A 9085-nucleotide genomic window follows, 5' to 3' on the forward strand; every position below is an offset into this window, starting at 1 on the left:
CCCCTAGAAATTATTAACACATTCAGTAAGTGGCAGGTTATAAAATTAACCTACAAAAGTCTGTAGCCTTTCTATATACCAATAACAAGCAATTAGAGAAAGGGTACATGGAAACACTCCCCTTCACAATAGTTTCAAAAAAATAAAATATCTCGGAATAAACCTGACCAAAGATATTAAAGACTTCTACAATGAAAAATTTTAATCTTTAAAGAAAGAGATTGAGGAAGACATCAGAAGATGGAAGGACCTCCCATGTTCATGGATTGGAAGAATTAATATTGTGAAAATGACTGTCCTACCAAAAGCCATTTATAGATTCAATGCAATGCCAATCAAAATCCCCATGACATTTTTCACAAAATTGGACAAAACCATACTAAGATTCATATGGAAGTAAAAGAGACCTCGGATAGCCAAAGCAACCCTGAGCACTAAGAGCAATGCTTGGGGGATTACTATACCAGATTTTAAGCTGTATTACAGAGCTATAATCATAAAACAACATGGTACTGGCACAAAAATAGACCCATAGATCAATGGAACAAAACTGAAGACCTGAATACGAGTACATGCAATTTCGGCCACCCGATATTTGACAAAGGGGCCAAGAACATTCACTGGAGGAAAGACAGCATGTTCAGCAAATGGTGCTGGCAAAACTGCATCTCTACCTTCTGCATCTCCATTCTTCTGTAGAAGAATCTTTCTTCTTTGCACAGAAGTCACTTACAAATGGATCAAAGACCTCAATATAAAACCTCAAACTCTGAAACTGTTAGAAGAAAACATTGGCAATAGCCTACAAGATATAGGTGTAAGAAAGGATTTCCTAAACTGGACATTAATTACTCAGGAAACAAGGTCAAGAATCAGCAAATGGGATTTCATTAAACTAAAAAGCTTCTGTACATCAAAAGAAGCAACCAAGGAAGTGAAGAGAAAACCCACAAAGTGGGAGAAAATCTTCACCAGGGACACATCTGACAGAGGTTTAACATCCAGAATATATAAAGAACTCAAAAAACAGAGAAAGAAAGTGACCCAATTAAATGATGGGCTAAGGAGCTGAACAGAGAGTTCTCAAAAGAATTTTTAAGATTCTAAGAAGAATCTTAAAAGGTGTTCATGTGCTGGAGATGGCTCGATGGTTAAGAACACTGGCTGTTCTTGCAGAAGACCAGGGTTCGAATCCCAGCACCCACATGACAGCTAACAGCTGTCCATAACTCCAGTTCCAGGGGATCTGACAGCCTCTTCTGTCCTCCACAGGCATTGTACAACACAGGAGCACTTACCTACATGCAGGCAATACACACATACACATAAAAAATAAAAATAATAAATAAAAATTTTTTAAAGTTTTTAAAAGATGTTCAACATCATTAGTAATTAGGGAAATGCAAATTAAAACCACTTTAAGATTTCATCTTACCCCAGTCAGACTGGCTAAGATCAAGAGAACAAATGATACCAAATGTTGGAGAGGATGTGGGGAAGGGGGAATGCTCATCCACTGCTGTGGGATTGCAAGCTTGTTCAACCCCTATGGAAAGCAGTGTGGAGAACCCTTTAAAAAACTAAAAATGAGCCAGGCATGGTGGCGCACACCTGTAGTCCCAGCAGTTGGGAGGCAGAGGCAGGCAGATCTCTGTACGTTCAAGGCCAGCCTGGTCTACATACTGAGTTCCAGGACAGCTGGGGCTACATGGAGACCCTGCTTCAAAAAGAAAAAAAAACTAAAAATGAACCTATCATTTGACCTAGTTATACCACTCCTTGGAATATACCCAGAGAACACTTCCTATTTCAGAGGCACTTGTACATCCATGTTTGTTGTTTCTCTTTTCACAATACCTAAGAGATGGAAACAACCTAAGTGTCCCTCGATTGACAAGTGGTTAAGAAAAATGTGGTGTATTTACACAGTGGAGTTCTATTCAGCAGTGAAGAAAGATGAAATAATGAAATTTGCAGGTAAATGGATGGATCTAGAAACTGTTATACTAAGTGAAGTAATCAGGATAATGGAAAGGAAACAGGGAGGTAAAGGAAAATAAAGAACCTGAAAGAGAAGAAGAGTAGAAAACAGGTGTTACTGAGGTAGATATGGATTAAAACTGGGTTATTTTAATGGGAGGGGGGAGGGATGGTTATAAAAGGAACCTTGGGGATAAAGGGAAAGAAGGAGCTCAAGAGAGGTGGGACCATAGGAAGGATATTATTAAGGGAGAACTGGGAAAAATGGGGGCACCTTAAATGGGGAAACCATAATGAAAGGGTTAGACAATGAGAGAGATAAATAATGCCTAGCTAGTTTGAAAAAAAGAACAGAAGGAACCATATTAGTCCAACAATCTACTGACAAATTATACATACAACTAGGTGAAGGAACAAAATATATGTCTAGTCAAGGTTTATCTGAGAACATTTGGTTTTCGCCCAAGTGTTAGCTACATAGTGCATGGTAATTAAAAGTAGCAGACTGGTGGAACTAACTTTCTTGGATGTTTAACAGCCATACTTTTAAGCCTATACTGATCCAGTCAGAGGGACTTAAAGAACAGTTTTTGCTCCTTGACCTCCAAGGTCAACTAAGTTCCAGGGGACTATGGAGCATCCCTCAAAATGCCCCGTAACTGTGGTGAGTCACCCGTCATCTTGTTTAGGGAGGCCATGGAAACCCCACCAAATGGACTTGAACCAGTGTCCAGTCTACAAAGAGGAAGATCAACGCAAAGAAAACATTAAGGAGGCCATGGAAACCCCACCAAATGGACTTGAACCAGTGTCCAGTCTACAAAGAGGAGGGTCAACACAGAGGAAACATTTCCTCCATGCTTCCAAGTGAAGCCATCCATGGTCGAGCCAGACTTTTGGCTTATCTTTACATATCTGGAACTGGTAGAGGAAAGGAGCTAGGGGCTCCTCCTAAGCCCATATGACCCCTGAGGAACAGATCCTCAAACAACCTTAAGAGTAAAAATAAATTGGTTTATCTGGGCCAAATGCATGGTATTAAACATCAGAAGGAAAGTATAACCAAAGATTAAAGAGATTAATATAATTATTTAAGATTCCATGTGTATAGCTAAAGGTTACATAACAAGAAACAATGCCAGACAGGAGATACCTTCCTTTGAGTTGTGGCCAGGGTGGCCCAAGAGACTCCCAGATAGTAACCCAGCAGAGAACTGGGAAAACAGTTCTATGAACATCCAATCTTATCTAAAGGAATGTTGGCAACTGATTGCTGCTAGATGAGGAAGAGCTGATCTTCCTAAAACAAAGATTTCTAGATAGGCTGACTAGACTCAGAGGATGGACTAGCACTGGGGAATGGCTGGGAGCACTGATAACACAGTGGACAGCAACAGGGATGACAGAGTATATGGGCTCCAGTGGGGAGGGAGGATATGAAAGGGTGACATTTGGGATGCAGGTATAAAGATGAGTAAGATTGTTTGGGAATTTCTTATGAATACACAAAAATATAAGTAAATTTAAAAATGAGTTATATTTAAGGAAGAAGCATAAAAATTTGCTTCATGTTAATTAGTAAATATGAAAAACATTACCACTGAAATCTACCTGATGAATTTGTGTCCATGCTCAGGTGCCAAGGATTTCAGAAAGTAACTGACTGCGGCTAATAATAATCAGATATATAGAGATTAGAGATGCATATGCAAACATCTGTTAGTTGCATTAAAAATGAGTTTTTCTGTATGAAATAGTGTATTTTTTAATGAAATGGGAATCTTTTTTAAATTTTAAAGCCTCATTCAATTTTATGTCTTACAGGGTTTATACTGAGTACAATTACATATAACTGTATTAATTCAACACTGTGAACCTAAAAATTACAGCTAATTTTGAAAGAGATGCATCTTTGCTCTAGAAACTGTTATTGACTATGTCAGTGCTGTTGTAATGAAATACTTCTACTAATTATGTGGTTATTAAATAATTTTTTAGAAATAAAAAATAAATAAAAGAATGGGGATGTGTATTCAGTTCCATTGTACGCTGGAAGTATGTAATTTCTCTTTTGATTTTTCAAGGGCTGCAATTAAGATTGCTTTGGGTATCAGCAGAGACTTTGAACTCTGGATTTATTAATAGTAAAGTATCTTCACATCTGTGGAAGGATCGATCCACATACTTCCTTCCCAAATGTCTTTCTCACCATTTTTCCAGTCATGCTCCATCCAAGTCCCTGACCACCCAGCCAAATGATTTACCACAGCCCATGAATCAGTATATAATCACACTTCCAGCCATTTCTCCTAAACATCTGCACAACCATGTGCACTGCCCTAAGTCCTGCCAACTGTGAAGACTTTCCTTCACAGTGTCCTTCAAGGTTGTGGCAGAAATTGGCTCCAATGCGCAGCTGTCCACTTTTGGGTGGTGCCTGTGTAACGTGCAGAACCATCTGTAAACCAAGCCCCAATCTTCTTTTCCTCAGTCAACCAATCATAGGGCACACCCCATGAAGCCATAGATGCATGCTTGAGAACAGAAAGCATTGTAACAGGAGTAGGAACTATAAGCATTTGGGCAACTTCTTCATGTAACTTGTTTGTGCCCCTAAGGGCCTACTCTGGCCTGATCACAAATATACCACTTCCGTGTGATAATGAATTGTTGCTGTACACCTCCTTCATGGCTTGGTCAGCCAGATAACACCCAGCTCATGATGGTCAGCTCAGGTCACATGGCAACTGGGTGGCCCATTGTCAGATATGTGGTTTCCAATAACAAGCTAAGAGCTGTCTTTCAAAGAGAGAATAGTTGTCTGCAGATGAACATAAAGCTTTACTCCAAAATCCCAATGGCCTCCACTGTGATTCCCCTATGGAGACCTGCCAGACACTCCAAATGGCATCTCTATCTGCTACTGACACCTCAAGCAGGTCTACTGGATCATATGGCCCAAGGGGCACTGCAGCCTGCACAGCAGCCTGGACCTGTTGAAGAGCCTTTTCTGTTCCAATCCCCACTCAAAGTTCACTGCCTTCCAAGCCACTTGATATATGGGTCATAGTAACACACCCCAATAAGGAATGTGCTGCCTCCAGAATCCAAAGGAGCCCACTGAGTATTGTTGTGCTTCTTCCTTGATGGAGAGAGGCACCAAGTGCAATGATTTATCCTTTACTTTAGAATGAATGTCTCCGCATTCTCCACACCACTGAACTAGAAATTTCACTGAGGCAGAAGGCCCTTGAATTTTGATTGGATTTATTTTCTATCGTCATTTGTTACAGGTGTCCGGGGCCCTCCGGGCGGGGGTAGAGTCGGCACAGAGTCACGATGCAGACTCCAGGAGTCAGGTGACAAGCAGGCAGTGCGAGCAGCTGCAGACTCCTTTACTGCAGATATGGGGCTCCCTTATATCCCCCCTCCTGGTGTCCCATTGGTCCATTGATAGGTCAGGTCTGTTCCTCATTGGCTGTCTGTATCGGGCCATTTTCGTGTCAGCCGTCTCTATGTCTTTTGACAGAACACAGGTTTGCCTCAGCCAGATGTTTTTGGCACATTTGCAGTGGTTATTCAGGCCGCACTTACTTCTACAGTCATTAACATCCCTTCAAACTAAGTTACAGCAGAAAGCTGGAGACTTAATATACCCTTGAGGTAGAACAGTAAAGGTGTACTGCTGACCATGACAGCTGAAAGCAAATTGCTTCTGGTGGTCCTTATGGACAGGTATTGAGAAGAAAGTATTTACCAGATCAATAGCTGCATACCAGGAGATGTATTGATCTGCTCAAGTAAGAAAACCACATCTGGTACAGCAGCTGCAATTGCAGTCACTACTTATTAAGTTTTTGATAGTCAACTGTCATTCTCCATGATCTCTTTGGTACAGGCCAAATTGGAGAATTAAAAGAAGAGTGGTGGGAATCACCATCCTGCATCTTTCAAATCCTTGATGGTGGCACTAATTTCTGCAATCCCTCCAGGAATACAAAACTATTTCGGGTTCATTAGTTTCCTTGGTAGAGGCTACTCCACTGGTTTCCATTTGGCTTTTCCAACCATAATAGCCCCTCACTCCACAGGTCAAGGAACCAATGTGAGGATTCTGCCAACTTCTAAGTTTATCTATTCCAATTGTACATTCTGAAACTGGGGAAGTAACTACAGGATGAGTTTGGGGTCTCACTGGACCACTCTGAGTTGGACTCCACCTAAAACTCCATTTGTCACCTACTTGCATAAGCCCCTACTTTAACTGAAGGGCCATAATGCTTTTCAGGACCTCCCAGAATCAGTGTCAACTCAGAATCATTATTCAGTAGGCCTCGGAAAGTCTGATTATCTCCTTTCCCCCAGTGTGCAGTTACCCTAGTTAAAGGCTTCAGGTCCCCCTGGGGAAAGATCAAAGACAGGCTAAGAGTAAAATTCTTTGGTATAGTGACAAGGTCCTTCCTCAAGGAAATCCACACTTCCCTTCATTCAAGGGGTTCTGGGTCTGTAAACTGACTCAGGTTTAGAAATTGGATGACGGAACAGGGCTCCTTATTGCTATGATCCAATGTAGATGTTCTATCATTTGTTCTACAGCTTTTCTGCTTATACAGATCAAATGAAAACAGAATTCCTATGTATTTGCTTCTTCCCTGGAAATATAATGATTGATTGATTAGCCAGTACCAAAGATCCATTTGAGTCATGTCATTATAGGCATTGTTTTGCCTTTGCTGCCCATTATGAGTAGGCTTACCTTGCTTTTGATGATTCAGTGCTGCCACCTGACCCCTACTCCGTGGTTCTGTTAAATTTGTTGCATTTAATTCCTGCAACTGAGCAGCAGCATCTTCAACTCTAAGATCTGGCACAAAGAAAAAACATGAAAACAAAGCAAAGCTCCTCAAATGTGCTGGTGCCTCTCTCAGGATTTTATGTCTTACAACCTCAGTGAAAGGCATGTCCTCTGGGCCCTCCATTGTTGAGGATTCAGTTTTACACATCAAATCCATTTGAGCATCCTAATTTGCTTGAGCCTTAAAATCTCTTCATAAACATTAAGTCAAGGAGTATCAGGCATCTCTAGCTTTCTGTCAGTAGGCCATATTTTGATAAATAAACTTTTAGCATCTTTTTAAACTTCAAGAGCTTTCATATTAAACCTAGAATCTCCTCTCACCAGGTCCATATCAATAAACTCAGTCTGATCCAATTTTATGACCCTTCCACCATTATCCCACAATGTTGCACTAAATTTTCCCCTTCCCACTCTCTGTCTGACCCACCCTCACTCACTCAGGGTCTTGTGGTCCTGATGTGGAACAACCAAGCGGCATAACACAGTTCTATTTGAATTTTGCGTAGTTTATAAGACATTTGAGAGGGGTTGACTTACAAAGAAATGCCTTCTCATAACCCCGGTGCCATTCAAGCCCCACACTGTGCCACAGAACACCCCGAGGCTCCTACATGGCTGCGCTACCTCTCCATATCACAGCAGGTTCTGCACCTCTTCTTGCCCCTGGCTGGCTTTCTCTTTTTGGAGGAATGAGTAATTTTCGGGCTACACACACCCTTAAAATCCTTTCCCATACATAGTCCCCAAACTTCTCCTTAAATGAATTAGCAAACTCATTAAGTTCTTTAGTGGTATAGTGATCTCCTCGTGGTTCAAACTTTCCATCTCACCTCCAGGGGCCTGTCTAGACTTGAGTCTGGTTAGAGGTAAGAGTTGGTGGCCACTGAGGGACATCAGCTTTGTCTTACCATGTGGGAATAGTTCCCTTAGGCAAGGGTAGGGTGGGATGGGCGAGTGTGGGGATGCATTTTCTGCTAAGGGTAGGAGATTAGTTCATCTGACCAAGTAAATCCCTCAGAAGCTGGGGGTACAAAGTCCTCAGCCTCAATAGGGTTCTCCCACACATCTCCACCCCAAGTTACAGGATCCCACTCTTTCGCTAAGAGTACCTTCACTTTTACTGCTGACATTCTTCAAGGCTGGGAGTCTAATCACCTCCTGAAAGCCCATCTCAAGAGACACTGGGGTTAGAATTTCAATATATGGATTTTGACAGTTCAGCACCTTTCTTGGTCTGAGTGTGACTGCTATGGTGCTCTCTGGAGGCAGGCCTAATCATGGGGCTGTCCCCTAAAGTGATTAGATAGCAGTATGAATTTGCTTACAGCTTGGAGCATAATGTAAATAAGATTCAGGAACTGTTCTAAGCACTTAGCACGTATTAACTCCACCCACCAACACTAGCAAATGGCTACACATAGTCCCATTTTACAGATGAAAAAACTCAGACAGAGGAAGATTAAATAATTTTCCATGGCCAGATGGAATGTGAGGACTTTAAAAAGCCAGGAATGGAAGGTTCCTCTGAGAACCTTCACATTTTTTTCCAAACAACTGATTTATTTGCACATATAAAACAAGCCTCTGTCATGGGTAGCAGCCCAGTCCACAGCAGAATGGGCCACACTGACCAGAAGGGGCCCACAGGACTGGAAGCCTCAAATGTCCTCTCTCACTCCAAATGCTGGTCTAAACAGAGTCAGGAACCCCAGAAGTGTGGGGGGGTCTCTCCCTCTCTTCACGGGTCATTGGCCACTGGTCCACAAGGGCAGGGGGAGCAGAAGCGACTAACGGAGTCAGGACGGCCAGTGAGCTCTGACGGAAGAAAGCCCTTCCAGAGAGGCAGGTTCCATGATGCAGTGAAACAGAAACAGCTCTGCTTAGGGTGGGAGGTCTGGCCTATTCCTTTTAGATGAGTCATGGAAACCGTGCATGGCCACTCCTTAGGCCAGTGTCACTCAGAGATAATTGTAGCATCGGCCCCAGTATCAATGAGTCCCCTAAAGGGCTTATCATCTAGCCACAGGGTGAGCATAGGCCTATCTTCAGTAACTTGCTGTGCCCAATATATCTCTGAAGGCCCAGGAGGCCCAGAGCGGGGGAGTATTAGAATGGGCATCTGTATTGGCAGGGAGTAGTAGGAGGTATGCAATCCGGTCCCCCTGATTAATTTTTATGGGCCCAAGAGTGGAAAGGGCTAAAAGTGCAAGTTGTCCAGTGACGCTATTATCTATTATTCCCGGGGCT

General features: G+C 42.3%; 1 pseudogene; it reads right to left on the minus strand.

Moving 5' to 3' along the window:
- Window positions 1-4118: 4118 nt before the first annotated feature.
- Window positions 4119-9085, minus strand: part of LOC115067690 — an 8392-nt pseudogene continuing 3425 nt past the window's right edge.

Source organism: Nannospalax galili, unplaced genomic scaffold, assembly GCF_000622305.1.
Source record: "Nannospalax galili isolate Female #2095 unplaced genomic scaffold, S.galili_v1.0 scaffold591, whole genome shotgun sequence".
NCBI classification, from domain to species: domain Eukaryota; kingdom Metazoa; phylum Chordata; class Mammalia; order Rodentia; family Spalacidae; genus Nannospalax; species Nannospalax galili.